The sequence below is a fragment of the Hyperolius riggenbachi genome, chromosome 2 (genome assembly GCF_040937935.1).
Source record: "Hyperolius riggenbachi isolate aHypRig1 chromosome 2, aHypRig1.pri, whole genome shotgun sequence".
NCBI lineage: Eukaryota > Metazoa > Chordata > Amphibia > Anura > Hyperoliidae > Hyperolius > Hyperolius riggenbachi.
In genome coordinates this window covers 289,332,414-289,355,289 of record NC_090647.1, presented here as the reverse complement: position 1 = coordinate 289,355,289, position 22,876 = coordinate 289,332,414, and the positions used below count along the sequence as shown (strand labels likewise).

Genomic DNA, 22,876 nt, shown 5'->3' with positions numbered 1-22,876 from the left:
TACGTTAAAAACAAAAAAAATGTTGGGGTCTGGGAGGTCAGCAGAAGGGGGACCTGTGGAATCAGGCCCTCTGCTGTTTAGCACTCACCTCCACCTCCGACATGCTGCCAACATCTCCGGATCCGGATCCAGCTGTGCTGCTCCACTCCAAAATGCTTGCCCATGTGTCCCCAGCCAATATCGCCGCAAAAATCCGCATAGGAAGTGGGGTAGAACATCCGGATTTCTCAGCCAGTGTGTTGTGCGGCCTCCGGTTCCCATCTGTTTGTATTGGCCGGATGGTGCAGTCCGGCTCCGCCCCGGATACGGCTGCCGGAGGGGCCGGATGAAAAAATAGCGCATGTTGGAACGGAGGCCGGAGTCCGGATCCGGCCCGGATCCGGTCCGGCTCCGGTTCTGCAGAACGGACCCATGTGAACGGACGCATAGGCTTTAATTGCTATGCCGTGCGTCCGTTCCGTCCGTTCTGCAGGCGGTGCGGCTCCGGCACGGCGATTCCGGAGGGCCACCGCAAGTGTGAACCGGGCCTTAGGAAGGGCATTGGTATTAGGAGGGAGATGATGAAGCTAAATCATTTGACCAGGTACAGCCATACCCAGCAGCTGAGTTGATAAAAAAATAAATAAACATGGTAGGGACTAGATTATGACTTGGCTATATACTGCACTGCATTAGAGCCGAATTAAAGGATACCCAAGGTGAAAATAAAGTAATGAAATAAACAATTGTATTTATCATTCTTCTCCTAAAATGACTTTTTAAGATATTCCACAGTTTTATTTTATATTTAAATCTACTAATTTACTGTTTCATTGTTTTTGCTCAATGACACATTCATTGAAGTATGCCAGAGCTAAAATATATGAACTATTTACCCCTTTTATCTCTTTCTGTGAGGATCCGCTCGGCTGCCTGCGCAGGCAGGCAGCTTTTTGACCACTGTTCAGGTCTGCATTCTGCAGGTCTCTGGAAGAGAGACCTTTTGTCAGTTTTGCAGCTTGCTGCTGAGGAATTTGCATACGTTTGTCATGCAGATTTCCTAGCCACATCCTTGGTAGGCTTGCTCTATATATACCATGTGATATCACAGACCTGGGCTGGTCATAAGGGTTAGTCCTGTGAAACACTCCTGAAGTGTCAGCCTTGCTCTTTGTTTAAAGATTAGCTTAGAGTAATTCCTGGGACTGCACTAGGCAGGTTCCCTAGTGCAGGTAGGATTGCATATCTGTTTTGTTTGTCTGTTGCGATTGTCCTGTCCCTGCGGTGGTCGACAGGAGATCGTTCTGATCTTTGTTCTTGGAGTATAGCTGGAGCAGCGGTTGCTACCAGCTATCTCATCTGCCTGTCTAGCTTGGATCGCACTAGCCTTGCGCTAGTGCTGTGGATCCTTCTGATCTGTCTTGCCTGGATCGCACTCGCCTTGCGCTAGTGCTGTGGATCCTTCTGTTCTGTCTTTCTGGATCGCACTAGCCTCTTGCACTAGTGCTGTGAATCCTATCTCTCACTTATTCCTGTTTTCGTGTATCTGTCTTGTCTGCTACGAACGCTTGCTGGAAGCTCGGTGAGGTAACTGTTAAGCAAGCGCTTGCGTCCTCTGTTTCATGTTTGTCTGTCGGTGGTTAGTTAGGCGTGCTTGTCTCGGTTGTGCTTAACACGCGGAGACCGCGCATAAACGCGTGCACTGTTGCGAATGAGTGCGGTGTTCGCGTTTAGTTAGTGTTTGTTATTTTCCTTATCTTCTCATTGTATGATTTGCTGTGCCTTTGCTACTCTCGTGCTCTGCCTTGCTGTAGCCTTGTGTCACCTCTGGCAATCGCCTCTCTCGCAATTGCGTTCCTACTTCATATCTGCTGTTGTGTATGCACTGTCGCGGGTTGGCGACTAGATTGGTGCACACACATACCCTCTGTCGCTTTGCTCTCTCTCTTTCAGGGCTATCTTGCCCTGCGTTTCTTCCCTTCATGCAATTCCTGTCTTGCGTCTGTGGCAGGGCAGAGGAGCTGTTCCTCTGCACTCCTCAGCTCCACAGGCCGACAGGAATCTCCCTCTACAGGTGCATTGCACCTTTTGCTAGGTTCCCTCAAATTATACGCTTGTGGGGGATTTCCGCAGTGTCAGCGGACGTCTTGTGCGCTGATCACGGAGAGAATTCCACAATCGTTACACTTTCCTGCTCTCAGAAGCCATTTTCTGCTAGGAAAGTGTTTTATAGTTGTAATTTGATATCAGTGAGGGTCACACTGTAGTCTGACCAAGTCCTGACTCAGACAGGAACTGCCACTTGCATACCAGATGTTTAACTCTTTCAGGCAGAAAAATAAAAAAGGAACACAGCATAGTCATTTGTGTGCTAGGCACCGTACATACACATGTTTATCTCATCATGTCACATGTCACTTCGGGTATCCTTTAAGACCATACAGGCCCAAGCCCTGCCACACTGTTGAAAGGATGTCTCCCCAGTATGCAGTATCTCACAAAAGTGAGTATACCTTTCACATTTTTTGTAAATATTTTGTTATATCTTTTCATGGGACAACACTGAAGATATGACACTTTAATACAATGTAAAGTAGTCAGTGTACAACTGGTAAACAGTGTAAATTTGCTGTCCCATCACACAGGATCAACACACAGCCAATTATGTCTAAACCACAGCCAACAAACGTGAGGTCAGTGAGGCAGATTAAGATCAACAATGTTACGATTGTTTACACAGTAAAAAAAAAAATGATTTCCCCTTGTACTTTTTTGTTGCCTAAGCCTACCACATGGGTGTCAATTCACCAAGCATTACCACATTCGGTAATGCTGAAAAAAGATGATTATCTATGAATGACAGGAGCAGAAGCCAATAGGAACAGCCCCTGTCTCCTGCAAGTGATTTTGATTGGGCCCGAAGCCTTCTCAGGCGTGTCCTGCTTTCCTACCCCCCAGGCAGCGAGCAAAGACATCATGGAACTAAAGAGGCTTCCCCTGCCTCCCTTCGGCAGTTTAACCTCTTCCTGTTTGAAGATGCAGAGTAGCTAGTAGGGAAACCTCCTAAGCAGGGCATGTTTAAAGTTTCTTGGAAAGAAATAAAATGTTAAGAAAGACTAATGGAGAGTAATAGACAGATTCAGAGCAAGCAAAGGCAGTATAACAAAACATGTACATCTAAAGGGATGTCTGAATGCCTCTTACTATTGCAATGCTGTCTCTGCACCGAGAACAGATGTAACAACAAAGACAACTCACACTCGTCTACTGTTACCGACAGCTGGGCTTCTGTAAATTACCGAACTTCTAACGCACCTGTGAAAATATTGATGAATTAGCACACAAATGTCTAAAATACCGAATGTGATATTTTCCCAAATTGTTTTTTGTATATCGAACAGCCTTGATAAATTGACGCCATAGTGAACTTGACTGGTTGAATTGTGAGAACCTCACAAAGCAAGATTGGGGCTGATTCACTGCACTAAAATGATAAATTTTGCTTGCTAATCCCCACTAGTTAATTATGGCCCCATATGCATAGCCAATCAATCATTATTCCATTAAGCTCAACACACACCATACAATCTTGGTTGTACAGATTTACCAAATCTATGTAGTATAAGGGCCAACAGATTGAAAATACCTTGAATGATTGATTGGATAAGCTCTTATACTACATGAAAGTGGTAAGATTGAACAATCAAGATTGTATGGTGTGTGTTGCGCCTTAGCGTTTGATTGGATAGTGATTAACTCCTATGACTGCAAGCTTCATTTTAATAGGTTTCAGCAGAGTTCTAGCGAATCAGGTTATTTTGGCACATGGCACTGAGCACCAAAGCTGGGCGCCGTCATAACAGCAATGCTATGCAGCGCGCCCTTCATAATGGTAATTCGGGGCTCCAACGGTTGCCAGACCCCAAATTACATCTCCCTCCAAGTTGTGACAACTTAGAGAGGAAATGGTATTTTACACCACTGGTTAGTTTAGAGGCACAGGGAGGGACGTCATTCTGCTCACTTTGCACCGAACTGCCCGGCGCCCAGATAATATGTACTCCACAAGCAGAACTCATAGGATTTTGAGCAGAGCAGATTGTCCAAATGACAGCCCTATTATGGAAGAAAAGTTAACTACAGATGTGTTTGGCTGGTACCAGGGGCGTAACTAGAAATCACTGAGCCCCCCCCCTCCGCGGAACTTTGGATGCCCCCCTTGTTTTCTGCAAAGTAAACTGAGAGCCAATGTTAACCTCCTGAGCGTTACGCCGCTGTGGAGGTTTTGCCAGTTTGTGCCCCCCAGTATAATAAATAATAAATGAGATCCCATGCCTGAAAACCCTTTAGCTAGCACTAGGCTAGCTAGTACAAATGCCCGGTACCCCCCGCTCCCTGCCGCTGCCCTGTTTATACATTACCCAGCCTGGATCCAGCGATCATCACAGCTTCCCCGGACAGCTCAGGTCTTCACTATGGGGAGGATCGCACATGACGTCATGAGAGACCACAGAGAGACCGAAGCTGTGCAAGAAGGCTGCGCGATCGCTGGATCCAGGCTGAGTAATGTATTAACGGGGGGATCGGCAGGGATCGGGGGGTGCCGGTCACTTGTACTAGCTAGCCTAGTGCTAGCTAAATGGTTGTCAGGCATGGGATCTCATTTATTCTGCATGGGGGACTCCTGGGGCCAGGAATCGGTATGCCCGACACAGTGTCGGGCATACCACTAAGGAGGGTAATCAGTTTCCTAGTGCACACTTGAATGTGTTTTCCCCATGCAGATAAAAACAGACAGCACGCATTTTCTCTATAAATTACATTAGCTTCTGTGATAAAATGTGCATGAATTCACACATACAGACATACGTAGTGTGCACAAAACGCATGCAGAAAATAGACAGACAAGTGTGCTCCTGGTCCCAGCTTCTTACACTCACTCTGTCCTCCTCTGATGGAGCAGAACTGGCTCTGCAGACTTCTCCAGCATCACTACAGTACAAAGCACTTGGTAAGGGGGTGGAGAGGTTGGGGGCTGGGTGCTGTACACAAGACCATGCTGCACACTGAGTAGGGACGACTGTCTACAAATCTTTGTGTACAAAACTTTCATGATTCCTTATCAGTGGCTGAGCAGGTGCAGTCATTAGAACTGAAAGAGAGCAGAAAGCAGAGAGCAGAAAGCTTTTTCTCTCCGTGGCTAGGCTCCTCAAGCATCACTACAGTATACAGCCCTTGGGGAGGGGTAGAGAGGCTGGGGGTAGTAAAGTTCTGTACACAAGACCCTACTGAACACTGAATAGGGACTGTCTACAAATCTTTGTCTGCAAAACTTTGTATGATTCCTTATCAGTGGCTGAGCAGATGCAGTCATTAGAATGATTGTGCAGAGAGCAGATAGTTTTTTTTCTTTCCATGCCCTTAGTTGTCAGCCTCTCATGACAGGGAAAAGAAACTTCTCCCCCACAAGGCCCCCTGCGGCTTCTGGGCCTCCCTACGGCTGCATCCCTTACAGGGTCTTTTGTTATGCCCCTGGCTGGTACACCTCAATCTCCCCTTGCTAGAAATATGCTTTTGTGTGGAGAGATCAGACACATTCCAGTCCCCAGCCTGTGTCTGACAGCTCTGAGCTAGGGGGAGGAGGAGTAACGCTGTGTGTGCCTGTGTGTATAATTTCTTATCTCTGTAGTAGACCATTGCTGCAGAGATCTTGTTTTTTTCAGACTGAAAGAGTACTACATGAACAACATAGGAAATAAATCTTTATGGGCCTCCTTGACCTCCTGCAGCCCCAAGCAATTAATTTGGTTGCCTGGTCAGAAATCCAGCACTGGTGTCCTCCACTGTGCTCAATACTCCTTCACCCACCAATTCTGCCAATGCCTAACATAATACTCTAGATCAGCTCCTAGAAGCTCCCTCTTTTTTTCAACAGGGTATTAGAAGTCAAACTGGCAGAGTTATTAGTCACCTTATTCAGTTTTGTGCAGTGATGCGGTAGAAGGATGTGTATAATACAGTAACCCATAGTAACACATCAGAATTCAGTATTCTATTGAGAAATAAGTAAAATGAATGATTCCTAGCTGCTTCTTTTGTTCGGGCTACTGCACCATGCACACTGCGTTTTCTCCTGCTGTAATAACCTGCTTCACTAGATATACGCACTGAGTACTTTCCTAAATCTCGCTATGCAAAAGGGAAATAGATTTATTTCTGATTCACATCAGTTCATTTCCGAGAGCAGCGACAGATCCTGTTCTCATTCTCTATTCAGCACATGCTGGATAAGCTCTATATATCCAGTAATGTGCAGCGTTAGCTTTTCATTTTCAATCACTAGAGAGAAATACAGAATCACATAAAAGTTTCCAGCTGAATGGTCTACCTACTGTCCACATTTACCAAGACTGCACCAAAATGTATAATGTATTACAACTTACTTCCTCTGCATTGATTATTAAAGAGAACCTGTCAGGACAGCAATATCAAAGCCACTTCTGCTGCTGTCATCATCATATTCTTTGCTTCACTACTTAATGTGTCATTGGCCTGAGCCATGCATGCACCATGAAGTATTTATTACTGGCTATAGGCTAAGTAATGACTCACAAGAAGGACAGAGGTCTCAGAGTGTCTAAAAATATCAACACAGTCAGCAGCCACATTTCTACTTGGACAGGTTTCTTGGGGTCACGTTCACAGTGGCCGTTGCGCTCCCAGTGACAACATATCCGGAAAGGGGGTCACACTATACTCATGTTGTGTCGGGTACAGTGAAGCGTACAGTCAATGACAAGTATGCTTCACTTTTACACGTGCAGTAATCTGCATTACAAAGCGGCCATTACACTGCATCACAACACTGTGAACGTGACCTTAAAGTCTTACTTTGCCTTCACTTAATTGTTTTTAAACTAAATATAAAGGAGGCTCTTAAATAAATAAATCTTTAAAGTGGCCATACATCTCTCGATCTGCCACCAGATCAACCAACAGATAGATCTCTCTCTCTGATTGAATATGCCCACACACTGCACACAGATTTCAAATGGATTTCACCATGAAAACCACTGAAAATCATCTTAGCCCCATCAGCCATCCCACTGCCCATATAATGTGTACCCTCTGGACCCGAGGTGAAAAACACAGTGAGCCTTCTGGGAACTGCACTCAGTAACCCTGGTGCTGTAAAGGAAGCTGGTTAACCACTCTGCCGATACAGACCTTATCCCTGAATGGGGATTATGCTCTATAGGCACTAATAAAACAACATTTATTAGATATAATAAAATGCGGACATGGGGCACACACACATATAAGTGTAATCTTTAATGGTACAAAAGATACTGGTTAGGTAATGTTACCCCCAGTGCCTAGCTACTTCTGATCTGGTTGTAGGGACTCACTTTCTTGGTCTATAGGAAAGTGGGTACCACCTATCTTGGGGATTCACAGATTCCTTCTGGAATCTTCACCATAGTCGGACGGCAGTCTACCATGAATTTTTCACTCCCCATCCACACTTTGTCCCTAGTAGAGATGGCCCGAACGGTTCGCTCACGAACTTATTCGTGCAAACTTTGATACTACATCATTAGGGTCAACTTTGACCCTTTACATCACAGTCAGCAGACACAGGGTAGCCAATCAGGCTACACTCCCTCCTGGAGCCCCCCCCCCCCCTTATAAAATGCAGGCAGCATCAGCCATTTCACTCACTCGTGTGGCTGCAGTAATTAGAGAAGAGAGAGAACCTGCTGACATAGGGAAAGCTTAATTAGGCTCTTGTGTTAGGCTTGTTTGCTTGCTCCTTCTTGCTGATCTTCTTGCTAAAAAGCACTCCTTATCCTCAACAGCCAGCTCCTTTGAGAGCTAATGTTGTTCTTGTGATCTATTTTTTGTGTGTGTGTGTGTGTCCCACAGACACTTGTGTTGCATATACAGCCTGTCAGTCAGTCGCAGGTGCTGGTGGGACCTTGGCCCCTTGGTAATTCCTACTGTGCCACTGCCAGGCCCAGCACATTCAGTGACTACCTGTGTGTGCGACAGCTGCACATTTGAAATACCAATCACTGCATACCCACCTGTTCAGTGCACTTACCTACCTACCTACGTGAGCGCACGCAGTGTTACTGCACCTGTTCACGGTACCTGTGTGTGTGACAGCTGCACATTTGTAATACCAATCACTGCATATCCACCTGTTCAGTGCACCTACCTACGTGACTGCAAGCAGTGTTATATACCAGTCACTGCACCTGTTCACGGTACCTGTGTGTGTGACAGCTGCACATTTGTAATACGAATCACTGCATACCCAGCTGTTCAGTGCACCTACCTACCTACATGAGCGCACACACTGTTATATACCAGTCAGTCGCTGCACCTGTTCACGGGACCTGTGTGTGTGACAGCTGCACATTGTATTGATACCAGTCACTGCATACCTGTTCACTGCACCTGTGTGACTGCACATTGTATTAGTGAAGTCAGTGCACATACCTTCCACTTAATCCCCCCAATATGGGAAAAACAGGCAGAGGCAGATGCAGGCCACCCGGCAGGTCTGCTCGAGGTCGTGCTGTTGTGATTTTGTGCGGCTCTGGATCAAAGTACAGTGTTCAGAAGGCGCGTGCCATCAACCCCCAAGATTATCAGGACATAGCTGACTATTTAACACAGAACACCTCATCTTTCTCCTCCTGCTCTGATTCTGGCACCCCACTTAACACTCATTCGGCCGCCACTACCAAAGTGCCATCACCCCAGGGCTCATTTTTTGTGTGTCTGCCTCCGATGAGATCAATGCCATCAGTACTCTCTGGCACAAAAAATTGAGCTGTGGAAAGACCAAGACTAGCGTAGGTACAATTTCCTTACGAAGGCACATGATGACAAAGCACAAACTGCAATGGGATGACCACCTGAGGAAAAGCAGTACACAAAAGCAAAGCCACACACCGCAGTGGAAGATACCAGGCCGCAATTATTTCTCAAAAAAGGTGATACCCAAACTCTACCATGATGTTGAAAGGCAAGTGGTGTCATCTCTGGCACACAGCGTTGGGTCAAGGGTCCATCTGACGACATGGTCCCCACACACAGTGTCTCTGCCTGCATGCCGTGTGACTACCTGCCCCAAGACTAAGTTGCTCCCCACACAGCATCTCTGCCTGCACGCCGTGTGACTGCCTGCCCCAAGACTAAGTCGCTTCCCACACAGCATCTCTGCCTGCACGCCGTGTGACTGCCTGCCCCAAGACTAAGTCGCTCCCCACACAGCATCTCTGCCTGCACGACCGTGTGACTGGCAGCCCCAAGTCTAAGTCGGTCCCCACACAGCATCTCTGCCTACAGGCAGCTTGTCTGCCTTCTCTGCCACCATCAACAGGGTCCAGAACTCCAGGCGGATTCCTGAATTTTGCCGCTATATTAATTTTTCTGGTGCGTGTACATGCCTGCCTAATTTTTCTGGCTGCACTGCAGCTGCAACAACAAAACAAAAGGCATGTACATGTGTCAATTCCCCTTCGTGATCATTACCTTGCCGCGGTGATGGGGCGTGCGTATCACAATGAAGCAATGACCACCGGCTATATGAGTGGGGGGCGGGGGGGGGGGGGCACACCCAAGATAACAAGGTCATTGCTTCACTGTGGACAGACCAAATTCGATCAGCTGGACAGTCACTGTTCTGTCATTGAGCTACCTCAGCCCGGCGACCATATGGGCTGACAGTCCAGCACGGCCGTCACTACACAAACAGCTGTGTGCGGTGCGTTACACAGTGAGTTTGGTGTGTCAGTGTGAAGCAGTACTCTAATTACACTCCTTGATTGATGTATACAAATGCAAGATGTTTTAAAGCACTTTAGGCCTCCAATTTAGCATGCAATGTGATTTCTGCCCTTAAATCGCTGCTTTGCGTCAAATCCAGATTTTTTTCCCCGGGACTGTATCCCACTCATCCGTGCAAAAACTCAGATGTTAGACCCCTTGGAACATCTTTTCCATCACTTTTGTGGCAAAAGTTCGTGCGAACCAAACTTTTTATGGAGGTTCGCGTTCGAGGATCGTGAATCGAAAATCGGAGGTTCGAGCCGTCTCTAGTCTCTGTGTGGAATCCGTAACCAGTATCTTTTGCACAATTAAAAATGATACAGTACTTACGTGTGTGTGCCTCATGTCCTCATTTTATAATATATAATAAATGTTACGTTTTATTAGTGTCTATAGGGCCATTAGGGGACACGTTCTGTTTGAGTCTATATTCCTATGACACACTTCGGACCTACTTTGTATAGTGATAATTACTCTGACGGCCACATTTCCCAGCATACACCACAGCATGCTTACATTTTACAGCTAATATTTCTTAATTTATCAGAAAAGGTATATGGAACAAAAAATATACTTTCATTTACTTATACTGTATGTTTCTGCTTTTCACAGTGCTAATTAAAAAGCATTAAAGGTAATATGTCCACTTAGCTTCACTGACTACACATGTAATAGCGTAGCTAAAAAACTGTATTAAATCAGTCTTAAAATCAGCATGTCCATTTGGCAGGCCTGTCTACTATAACATTGATACATTATATTCTTTTTTGTAATAATCGATTAAAGGGGGATTCCAGATCCCAACTCCAGCCCTCATGCTTGACCATGGGTACATAATTAACAAGAGCATTTTTGTGGCCTTTAAACACATACATAGCAAGTTATCCCCCTCCTGACAAATGGCTGGTGTTACATGAATCACAATCTGTTAATAATATTCAGCTTAAGTCATTCCCACTACCCTATTTCAAGTTTCATCCCGTTTCATCCCTCTATTCACCTTGTGTGTGTGTTTTATATGTCACTAACAGGAGTGAATGTGAGAGGTTTCTGTATCTTTCTCACTGTCTTTTAATATCCTTCTCCACACTAGCATCTTCTCAACTCATAACGATCTAGTCCTCAAGCAAGCTTGCAGCTTTTTCCTTGAATTCCTTATAGGATTAGGAAGTAGAGCTCTTGCCCAGAGTGAGTAGAGATCTGCAAAAATATCCCTATGCATGATCATCACATCCAATACAAGACAGCTCTTGCCAGGTCTGGCATATTCAGAACAAACTGCAAAACACATTCTTTCACGACAGACTAATTATGTACAGTGTTTGCAAATACATTGCAGGCAACTGGTGCATATTTAAGTATCTACTGTTCATAGAACCGTGAAGATTGAAAAGCATAAAGAGTTGAACACAGAAATAAAATGAGCTACTCTGGAATATACCAGAGACAGTCAGAGTAACTATAACATCTCCCTTTCTTTATGTTGATCTCTTAGCATCCTCACTGACTTCCTCTACTGCTTTGTCCAAAAATCAACACCAACATTCACAGTAAACGCAAATCTAAGGCAGGGAGCACACTTGTTTGTGCGCAAAACTAAAGCATTTATATATGGGATATATGCAATTGTAAATAGGAAATCACATACGGAGTATTATATCATGTTGCAGAGTGTTAAGTGCCTTTCTCCTACTAGGCCTGCGTGAACCATCTGGAACAGTGCTGTAGCTAAGGAGCTGTGGGCCCCTGCACACATTTTACATTAAGCCTCCCCCCCCCCAGCACTGTATACATAACAATTATACAGCCCACCAAAACCTGCCAAGGACAACCACAGTGTCAGAATCCAAGAAATGGGAAGTGGTAGTGAATCACAGCTAGTGGAAAAGTGGGAAAGGTCCCTTAGTGAGTCATTTTACTTTTACTATTTTATAGTATACAGTTCGGGGGGAAAATTGCCATTTTATGTAACCACCTTAGATCCCCCCTCCCCCCCCCCCCCATTTCTTTCCCCACCTCCTTTTTGGACAAGGATGAAGGGGTGGGGGTTGGGTTCTTCCAGTTCCCACCAGTGTTAAAAACCATATGGGCTTGCATTGGTTATGGATTCCTGTCTCCATCTTCCAGGCCACCCAACCTGCATTGCGGAAAATACAAATAAATATGTATATGCTAATATAGTAATCATCAATGCGTAAAAGGGTGTTTTAGAATAATTTTCCATGACAAAATCCATGTTCACAAAGCAGTGTTGCCAGCTATCAGCATAGGTCACACACGGCCTGATATTCTTAGTGAGTCTGCAAATAGGCATTTTGGCCATATTACGGATCACTGCCACTTCATGTAAGGCAGGGAACACACTTGATTGTTTTTGTACGCGTTTTCTGCACAGAAAAACTTACAACTGATGTTAATCAATGGGCTAGTTCACACTTAGGCCTGGTTCACATTGGCGTTTTTCCGGAACGGATCCGGAACATACAGTATACTGTACAAACGGAACGGATGTGAATGGATCCAATGTTAACCTATGGATCCATTCACATGCGTCCGTTGGTACGGATATGTTCCGTACGTTCCGGTATACGGATCTAAAAAATGCTGCAGGTCTTAATTTTCTGGACCGTTCTGCCTAGCAGAACGGATCCGGACAAAAAAATACTGCAGCATTGGGGCAATGGGAAACGGAAAGTTTCTTCACACTAGTGAAGAAACGGACCGTTCCACAGGGGATGGGGGCATGGGCCGACGTCTAACGACGGGAGGGTGTGGGGAGGGTGCAGCAGCTGGGCGGGTGGGTGAGGGAGGGTTTATACATACCTTATTTTCAGTAGTAGCCGGCGGTAGAGGCTTCCATCTTCTTCAGTGTCATGTGACTACATGACGCGTCATGTGACTTGTCACATGACGCGCTGTGTAGTAGTCACAGCAGAAGAAGAGGAAGCCTCTACCACCGGCTACTACTGAAAATAAGGTATGTATTTGCTGAGTGAAAACGGATTCGATCAATCATTGATCAGATCCGTTTTCACTATGTAAACCGGGCCACGGACTGAGCCATCCGGATCCGGTGAAGCGGAGACCGGATCCGCTCACCGGATCCTTTTGGCTGAGAATGCCAATGTGAACCGGGCCTTAATGTGTTTTTTGCGCACAGAAAAAAAAACTGACACTCTGCATCATGATTCTGCACATTTTGTCAGTTTTCTGTATCAATTACATTAGCAACACACTTGGTGTGCAGAAAACTTATGCAGAAAAACGTGTGCAGAGAACTGAAAGACAAGTGTGTTACCTGCCTCATTTAGGAAAATCAGGCATGTGGTTATGGAATGAAAGGGAAACAGCAGGCATTTAAGCTTGTGGCCTATTGATGCTATTCACTCTTTGCAGTGGAGTGTGGTGTTTTTTAATTATGAGAGAAGGTGACCCAGTGATTTGTGGTACCCTTAACTTATGGTGAAGGGCAGACCATGTGGTGTTTTATGTGTTGTTGTGCACGATGATTTAGTGTAAGCTAAGCCCAGAAAATAGTGTTAAAGCGCAATTGATATTACAGACACTGGCATCTGCACAAGAACTTTACCTGAAGAAAGAATGCAAGCTAATGCTATTTAACATAGTCCATTCATTGTCAGTGTCAGAGCCGGTACAAGGTCCTCCAACAACCAAGGCTAAGACACCAAAGTGCTCCCCCCATCCCTCCCACCCCAGCCATCACACACAGATTACTATTAGACTAAGAGGTGCCCCAGGGCCCCAACACCTTAATCTCTAGTTATCTGGCTTGCAGTCCCTGCCATGTGTCCCCTTTTATTATTTCTCTCTGCTTCAAACACAATAGGGGAATGATAGCTAAGTGAGTTGTGCACCCCCCTCCTACACTGCGCCCTGAGGCTGGAGCCTCTCTCGCCTCTGCCTTGGCCTGGTCCCGGTCATTGTGGACCATTTCGGAGCAGGGTGAAGCCAAAAAACGGCTCACCCTGCTCCTGCAAAAACTGAGGGCTTGTGCAGATTACTATTCCCCCTCCAAGTTGAAGCAACTCGGGGGAACACTTAATTCGGGCACTGGCTATTTGCGGGCGGCTGAATTATTTGTTTTATTTACCAATTTGTGTGTGGCCCGTATGAATCTCCAGACAGCCAAATCGGGCATTCAGAGCTGGAGCCAAACAATCGGTGCAGCACTGTGCTGAAATTAGCTGCCTCATATTCAACATGCTGGATACAAAATACAACCAACAGAGAGGAACAGGGACAAGTACAATACAACCATGCAACAGCATGATTAACTAAGGACAAAATCACAAGAATCAGTACAATAATAATGGTCATCTACTATTCATTTAGTAAAGTCCCTCCATACCGGTATGTAAGCTGCAGCTGTTGTATTTCAACACCCCTCTTCCTTCATGAAAAACATCCAGGCGCAGCTAAAATTTGTAAAAACTAAACAATTCAACTCTCCCAAAAGCATGTTGCAAAATGTATTATGTTTTTTTTATGGTGCAAAACAATTCTTTGCATCATCAAAAGAATATCATACCTATAGTGATGCATGGTGGTGGCAGTGTTATGGTGGAGGGACTTTTAAATAGTTCCAAATACCTGTCACTTTTGGCCTAAGGCCTTCAGGCTTCTGTTAGACAGATGAAGATGAATTTTTCCTTTCAATATGACCCCAAGCATGCATCCAAATCAACAAAAGAATGGCTTCACCAGAATAACATTTTTGGAATGGTCCAGCCAGAATCTAGGCCTAAGAGGGCTGTGCACAAGAGATGCAATCTGACAGATTTGGAGCACTTCTGTAAGAAAGAGTTGAAACAGCTCCAGTAGTTCAGGTTTCATGCAGAAAGTTGGGTGGTACCTGCACCCTGCACTTCAGCATATTCATTTTTTAATTAAGTTTACTTCATATAACATAAACCCGTGAAAGTAACCGTATAGCTAAATAAATAAGGTAGCCTTTTTGTGTTGTGAAATATGTTTTGCCACTAGCCTAAGTCTCTTCTTCACCTAAAAGGAAACCCAAGATTAACAAAATAATGGGATAAACAATTATGTATATCCTCCTACTCCTAAAAATGACTTGGTTTAATTATATTTTCCAATGCTAAAAAAAGTAGGTTTTATTGCATCATGTGAATGATATAGTCTTTCACACAGTCTCAGTGCCCCAAAGCTAAAATATATGAACTGTTGATACTTTGTGTATCTATCCCCTGCACTTAGAAGCTGTTCTCTTCCAGTCAAGAGTTTTATGGCTATATTTTCTTATCAGTGAGGATTGTTATATACAATTAGATCCCAACTGGAGAGAAACTGGCATTTGCATACCTGAATGGTTAACTCTTTCAGGTAGAAAAAGAAGAGATGGGACACAGCCTAGTTATTTGTAGGCTTGGCACTGTACATACACATGTCTATCTTGTCATGTCACATGTCGGCTCAGGTACACTTTATATAAGGTTAACGATTACACAGACATATATGTACAGATCATTCACTTACTCCAGGCCAGCAGGCAAGCGTTTACCCTAATTGACACGTATTATGCAAATGTTAATATAAGTTACCTAGATAGAAGGTGTGAGTCTTTATGTCTTGGTAAAATGATTAAACAGAATTGTTCTTAATAACTAGTGTTGAAAGCCTCTTCAAGAATAAGGCTAATCTCTGCAGACAGAAACATGGCTGCATTATAAAATTGCAAGTGTCTCTCATTGCAGCACACCTGGATATGGAGGAGGTGGAGAGAAAAGCTTTTAAACATGTTTAGAGGAGCAACACCTAGTCACTGGTTCAATTACATGGATGACAGATCGTCTAAAATGAAAACATGAGAAATAAATCTTTTACTGATCCTTTTTACTGAACACATAAATTCAGAGGATAAAAACATCAAGTTTACTCAAGAAGACACACAAAGCAAAAGCTGGTCTGACTGGTCTGTGTGCTGAACTCAAAAGCAAGGCCAAATTATATTTTGTGTGCCCCTAGGCCAAGTATGGTGTTGTTCCCCTTCCATGTGCAGCAGCTCCTCCCATTCCATGTGCAGCCCTCTCTTCCTTGTGTATCATCCATGTATGCAGTCCCTCTCTTTCATGAACAGCTCCCTTGAGCATAAGTTCCCTTTTTCATATGCTGCCTTTTTTTTTTCATTAGTAGCAACCCCTCTTTCATGTCCCGGTGCCCCCCTGGGCTGCAACTGCCCAAGGTCCAGGCCTTTGTGGCCTCTCCACAATCTGGCCCTGCTCAAAAGACACGAGAAAACTACACATTACAGGAAAACTAGCCACACAGACCATTTTTTACCTTTATTGCTCCCACTACCAACTGGACTACAAACTGAGTATTATCTAAAATTCTACACCACTGGGCTGAAATGGTAACTACTAACACAAAGGAGAAGAATAAGGAGTAGAAACACAACAGTCAATCTTTAAAAGTTTGTAGCTACCCAGACTGGGCCTTTGTAAAAACAACAATGGCAAAAGAACCAAGGGCTGTTAGAAAGTATGCAGCAATATAGTCATCTCACATGTTGCCAGTGGCATAAAGATTACTATAGAGTAGCCATAGTGGCCCATAGCCATGGGGGAAGTTGGGCTGGTGTGTGTGGCCTGTGTAAATACAGTGGTATGCAGCAGGCCTAGTGGAGACCACCAAGATGCAGAGTAGCGGCATTGGAACGTAAAAGTGACTCACCTTTCCAGGCTCCACCAGCAATCTACAATCTCCATGACTAGAGCGCTCTCTCTCGTCTTTCAAGGGAACCCTTTGCATACCTATACTTGGGGGATTATTTCTGGCTACCTATAGCCTGTGGCTACCTGTACTGAGGGGCCTACCTATACTGAGGGAGGGCTTCTTCTTTCTAACTATACTGTGGGACATCTCTGGTTTCCTATACAGTTGGCTGGGGGAGGCACTAGGCTAACCATACTTGAGGGGCTCTGGCTACGTATACTGGGGCCCGCCTCGTGCTATTTAATACTTGGGGCTCCTCTGGCTACCTAAAATTGGTGTAGGTGGTGGTGGGGAGGGAGGAATAGCCAAGCTTTGCTATGGGAACGTATGATTTCTAGCTACTTCCCTGTATGTTGCTGGAGTGTTGGAGAAACTCAAGCCAAATGTTTACAGACATTACATCCTATTGCCTTCAGACTCAGCCACAGCAGATACAGAAACAGATACTAAAGTTCTAATGCTCAATCACAAGCAAAGTAAGCTGGTGTATGCAGAGCAGTGTAATGAGGAGAGCAAAGATATGTGTATTTGGAAGACTAAATAACCTCTGAGTAAGTGCATGGAGCATGATTAGAGAGCTAACTCTGGGAGTCACAAGTCTGCAGTCTGCCTACACCTCCATCTTACGTAAAAGCAATACTCTACTGTAGATATATCTCTAGATTGAAAGCTCACAAGGGCAGGGACCTCCTCCTATTGTTTCTTATTTTGCTATAATTTACCATATGAACATGTACCAATTTTAGGGATATCTCAATCCACACATGAACTATGTATGCATATACTTTTATCACTGGATATCAAGACTGTACAGTGTCTTGAACTTCTGATGTACGGTATATATGTTCCCCAATGTTTGTTTTGCACTATGTACTGTGCTACAGAAGATGTTGGTGGTAGATAAATAAAACATAATAATAATATCATCTGTATAATACCATATCTCTGGGTATTCCTTCACCTCATTTGAACTGAAGAAACATCTTCCAAGACATAAAAAGGGTGCCCAGCTACAACTATTATTTTTCTTTGACTAATGCTGGGAATGGACCATGAGTTTTTTGGCAGATAAATGGCTAATTTCCAACAGGTCTGACATGATTTTGATCGTTTTTCTAATCACTGATCACTATACATATCGATCAGAAAGACAGACCTGTTGGAAATATCTATCGAGCCATCTATCTGCTGAACAAACTCATCATGAATTCCCAGCATAAAGATGCTTTTGGGTTTTTTTTGTTTTCTCCAGAGCTTCTTCCTCTCAATTAGCTAATGTGATCCTTTTCTCCCTTCTAACATCTAACCCTAACCAAATCCCAATGTTAAGTCCTTCCTGATGCCTAAAGCTTCATAGACAATTCGTAGCCTCAGAGGACATTGCAGGGCCAACGCTGTGTGGGAAGTGCAGGCTAGTCACATGTTCTGTTGCTATGCAGAGGGGTGGATCGCACCGGATGCATTCTGAATTTTGCAAACACTTACTATCACAGTGCGACTTTCTACGTTAAAGAGCCTCCATAGCATTGCACTGCAACTCACCACTGTAAACTTAGCCTTAGGGTAAGGTTTTCTTCTAGGTGACCTTATTCACCAGACTGCCTAGCTGATTTCTGGGAAAAAATAGAAAAACTCCTCTCCCCTGAAATACTTGTATTTCCACGTCCTACAGTAAAAAGGCAACCAAGACCCTACAGCTATCACATCCCTACCGCAATCTAGAGGCAGATAGACTGGGAAACTAAGCTGTCCAACATTCCAACTATCTGAGAATGGCTTGCATGCAAATTAGATGCAAATTGTATGCAGCTTGGAATTGAACCAAATTAACTTCCTGTCAAATTCCAAGCTATATAAAAATGTACATGAATGTATGAATGAATGTAGATTTCTCCCAGAGTACAATGCACTATAAATGTATTGTTCCTGTTACTGTCACATACAGTTAAAGGCCAGTTGGCTTTTAACTGTAGGTGACAGTAACATAGGAAAAAAAAAGTTAGTCATGGAGAGAATCGGAAGCCATAACAACTAGGGTTGTTTAGGTGATACCTTAAATGACTAACTATACAAGATTCCTTTTCAAGCTTTTCAAAAATGTAATTTCTTCTTCAGGCATGTTACCAGGGCTGGTTCTAGTAACAGTGGGGCCCCTAGGCAAAATCAACCCGGGGCCCCCCAACAAACACCCCTTCTGACCAAAAAGCGGCATTAGGGGATTTTTGTTGCAGCCAAATTCCTCCCCAGGTCCCAGGACCTTTGAGTCAGCTGCTGACCCTCCCTACCCTTCCAGATCACCTCCTAACTTAACTGTGGTCCCTGGGGGCCCCTGCAGAGCTATGCTGACACATAAGCCGTGTCTAGCACCACACTAAAACAGACACCTTTATCGTACATTGCGTGGACAATCCTAAAAAAGCGCAAGGAGGATTTTGATTAGTCTGTATGATAAGCACTGACGTTCTTTTTTATCATTAGTTTTACTAATGATCACAGGAGCTATTTTACATGCTCGTGTTTTTACCCTGTGTGATGGGGCCTGCCCGTGTCACACTTTACATACGAAGAGCTCTCACAGGTCAAAAATTAGAGCATCAATAGTCTATCATTTTGTCAGCGCTATTCAAATATTTATATGAATACTGCATAAGTGCCAGGCTTGCACACAGATGTGCTTATTATTCTGACAGTCATATTATCTACACTAGCTGGAATGGTAACAGTGGTGTTCTACAATCTGTCATAGTGTCACACGCAGAGAAGCAGGCCTACCACAGACACAGTGTGATCAATAAACACTAATATTTGACATTACAATAAAGACGGATTTCTCTATAAGTCTGTAGTCTCTGGCTGATTGCTTTGACACAGGAGGAGAAGGGGGGGTGTAGGTAGGGCTGATGCACGATGTGACTGTCTGACACCTCCATTTCCCTTCTCAATATAGCATTGTTATGTGATACAGGCAATGCTGCAGTTTACATATCAGTATTCAGTATGCACCACTTATATGCTTTCTGAGCCCACCTGCCTATAGATGGAGGGGTGAACCTGACGCTGAACAGGTTGTTTTATAAGTGGTGGCCAGGGACTGTCATCATTGTACATATTACACGCCTCATTCTGTATCTTCTCAGCATTAACACTGACCACTACGAAAGATACCAGCCATACAACATTGGCAATATTTCCACAATACCTGTCAAAAACCTCTAAGCTGAGAAGTGAACCGCAAGCAATAGATGAGAAATTGTAATCTATCTGGTGGGAAAACACAGCCAATCACAGCACACCTCGTAAGTTATCTATCGACTTAAACTGCGCTGTTTAAGAAAAGCAATTGTTTCACAGAAACAATGCTTTAAGGATAATGTAAGAGAAGAGGTATGATTAATTTCTCAAGCATTGTGCAAAGGATCAATACAACTGAGCAACTCAATGTTCTATTGATAGGGAAGCTACAGAGAGACCAATTAAGAGGCAGCTTACAGGCTATAGGGGATTAGAGGGAGGATGAAGGGTAGGGGCCATTCATTATTAGCAATTTGATCTGGCTTCATAGTGGCCTCAGGTAGTTAGTGCAGACCAAGGCAGAACCCTTGTAACCGGACTGAGCCTCGCAGCAAACTGCCTGATGGAGTTGAATAAAATCAGGATAAATATAAATCCCATATTGAAAACTTGCACACTGCATATACAACAATTTCAGGCCAAACTCCGAGATACCTAATAACGTACGCTTGAAGCTGGCAACTATTGACAGTAGCAAAAGAAGAATTGCTTTCAAGCAGGTATTGGAATATCACTCAATATCAAATATTAAATAAGGAATCTGTGTTAGGATACTCTCAGAATAAAGTTACATTTAAGTTCATTTCTGATATTAACTTCTTCTAAGTAGAATATACAGCATAACCTGCTGCCAGGTAAACAAACAATGGAATCATTCCTCGAGGATAATGATTAACACAACAACAACAGTAAATAGCTGCAAATACACAAATATACACGATACAGCAGAAGAGGCAGCGCTGCAGACACCTTTTATTCGTGGGATATACTAACATGATGGATAGATAAACAGATAGCTAGATAGACAATCGATAGATATATAGATTATATATCAAGATAGTGAAAGATGAACTGACAGGGAGCCAATAAAGATAGATAGATAGATAGATAGATAGATAGATAGATAGATAGATAGATAGATAGATAGATAGATAGATAGATCAATAGGAGATTGGAGGAACAGACAGGCAGACAATGAGTTGGATGGATGGATGGATGGATGGAGATAGATAGATAGATAGATAGATAGATAGATAGAGGAACCTGCAATCTTAGCAAAGCAGACAGCCATGGCATGCCACAGCCACACTTCTTACCAGCTAGTAAGCAGAGTCCTGGTGCCAAGGAGGCGTGGAAAAGAACTGACTGAAGAAAAAGGCAAAGAGATCACCCAACTTTGCCTGCTTTCCTCCCTTCCCCCAGTGAGCGGATGTAAGGCTGCTGTGGGCATGGAAGGAGGGGTGCAGCATGGAGCAGGGCCGGTCACCGATGCTCACAGCAAGGCAGATGCAGCAAGTGACGGAGAGAGGGAAGGGAAGGAGATGGGTGAGGAAGAGACAGAAGCAGAAGACGCTCTTATTCTTCAAGAGCTTCTGGAGAGATACTGAGGGAGCAGTGGCAAGATTGGTTGCTAAAGCGTCTCCATGGCAACCGCACTGACCCACTTCTGCGGTAGCCAAAAGCTTGGCTAGAGATGCCTCATTAACAGCTTCACTGCTAGATCAGCCTGCAGCGCATCCCAATCTGCACTGCACGGTGGCTGGCAGCACAGAGGTTAATCCGGGGACTGTCCCCAATTAGTAATGCGATCCCTTGGCACTTGTTTCAATTGCCCATATTTCCTAAGGATTAAAGTGGCTAGCTTCACACTAATGCGCTATACAGCACAGGCTGTCACACCTTCCCGGAGAAGCACACACATACAATAAAATCTTTATATAAAATGCATTGCAGAGCAACCTGGTACACACAGCTGACAAGAATGAATGCTGTCTGTAGTAACCCTTGCTGATGCTCCTATATCAAAAGTATCTGAATTGCTTTTAGAATTTTGGTAACTGCATTTATTAGAATACCTATAACAGTTTAAACTGACACTTGACTCCTCAAAATTCAATGCTAAACTGATTTTTTAATATAAAAAAATAAGCATCAAAAGGTTCCTCCAGTTCCAGGATGACTAGAACAGGAGCTGCCAATCCCTGGCGCTCTAAAATAATATACATCATCCAATACACTGATTGAAACCAAACATCTCATAGCATGACATGTCAAATAACCAATGCTGCCACACAAAATCACTTTTCTGTTTGTCGGATCCACATCATTCCTCAACAGCTGCCAACAACTGAGAAGTGTGAGGCCATTATTTAAAGGAACACTATAGATCTACATATTTTTTTCAATTGAGATAGGAATTGTTTGGGAAGTGCTGCTAAGTACTGATGTATACATTACACTGGCAACCTCTTTGTTTACTGTTATCAAAATACTTTCAAACTTTACTGATGCCAAAACTGACAGCAGAATGAGCCATGAGGAGAGGGGAAATTCCCCTCACACTTGATCAGTTAACCCTGTTTGTAACTCTGTGAGAGAGAAAGCTGACAGCTTTTGTCACAGCTTTTCATACTGTTTTTTCTATCTGAGAAAAATATTCTGTAGTCTGAAATGCAACACTGGCTGTGCATTGAAGCAGACACCCCTTCTGCAATTGATTTGTCCCAATTTAGCTAAATCCTACACTCAATAAATTAAAGCTTTTGCCTCTGATATTTAACATGAAAAGTATGAAAATGTTTACACAGCTACTTAGACATTATTTGTACATTGTAATTTTACTTGGGCATTGATAGTATTCCTTTAACTCACTTTTTTCTCCTAAGTTTTCTCCTAGGAGATAATTTTTCATCTTCTGTTTAACCAGTTCGGCCTATCTGGACGAGCTTCCTCGTCCAGATAGGCACTGCTGCTGCCGCCGGCTGGTGCACGCGATCGGGCGCGCCCCCGCACGCGCTCCCGCCGCCCGCTGCTAGCCCCCCGATCAGTGAATGGGAATATAATTCCCATTCACCGATCTAACTTCCCCGCAGAAATACCGACGCTTTCTATCCAGAGAGTGCGGTATTTCTGCCCCCAGGAAACTTCTCCCCAGCATTTTAGTTCCTGGATGCGAGATTGTTCGCATCCAGGACTTTTTTCACTTTGGCCATCTTGTGGCCAAATA

General features: G+C 44.0%; 1 protein-coding gene across 3 annotated transcripts in view; it reads right to left on the bottom strand.

Moving 5' to 3' along the window:
* LOC137546444 (regulating synaptic membrane exocytosis protein 3) overlaps nt 1-22,876 on the bottom strand; it is a 178,399-nt gene that overhangs the window by 105,443 nt on the left and 50,080 nt on the right. The window contains exon 2 of one of the 3 annotated variants that reach the window (XM_068268928.1): nt 3,184-3,294. The exons of 1 other annotated variant lie outside the window; for it this stretch is intronic. The gene's annotated coding sequence lies outside the window, so the exon portion shown is untranslated. Of the gene's footprint in view, nt 1-3,183; nt 3,295-20,966; nt 21,428-22,876 lie in introns of those variants that run through there. One more of the 3 variants, XM_068268927.1, reaches the window with a different exon arrangement.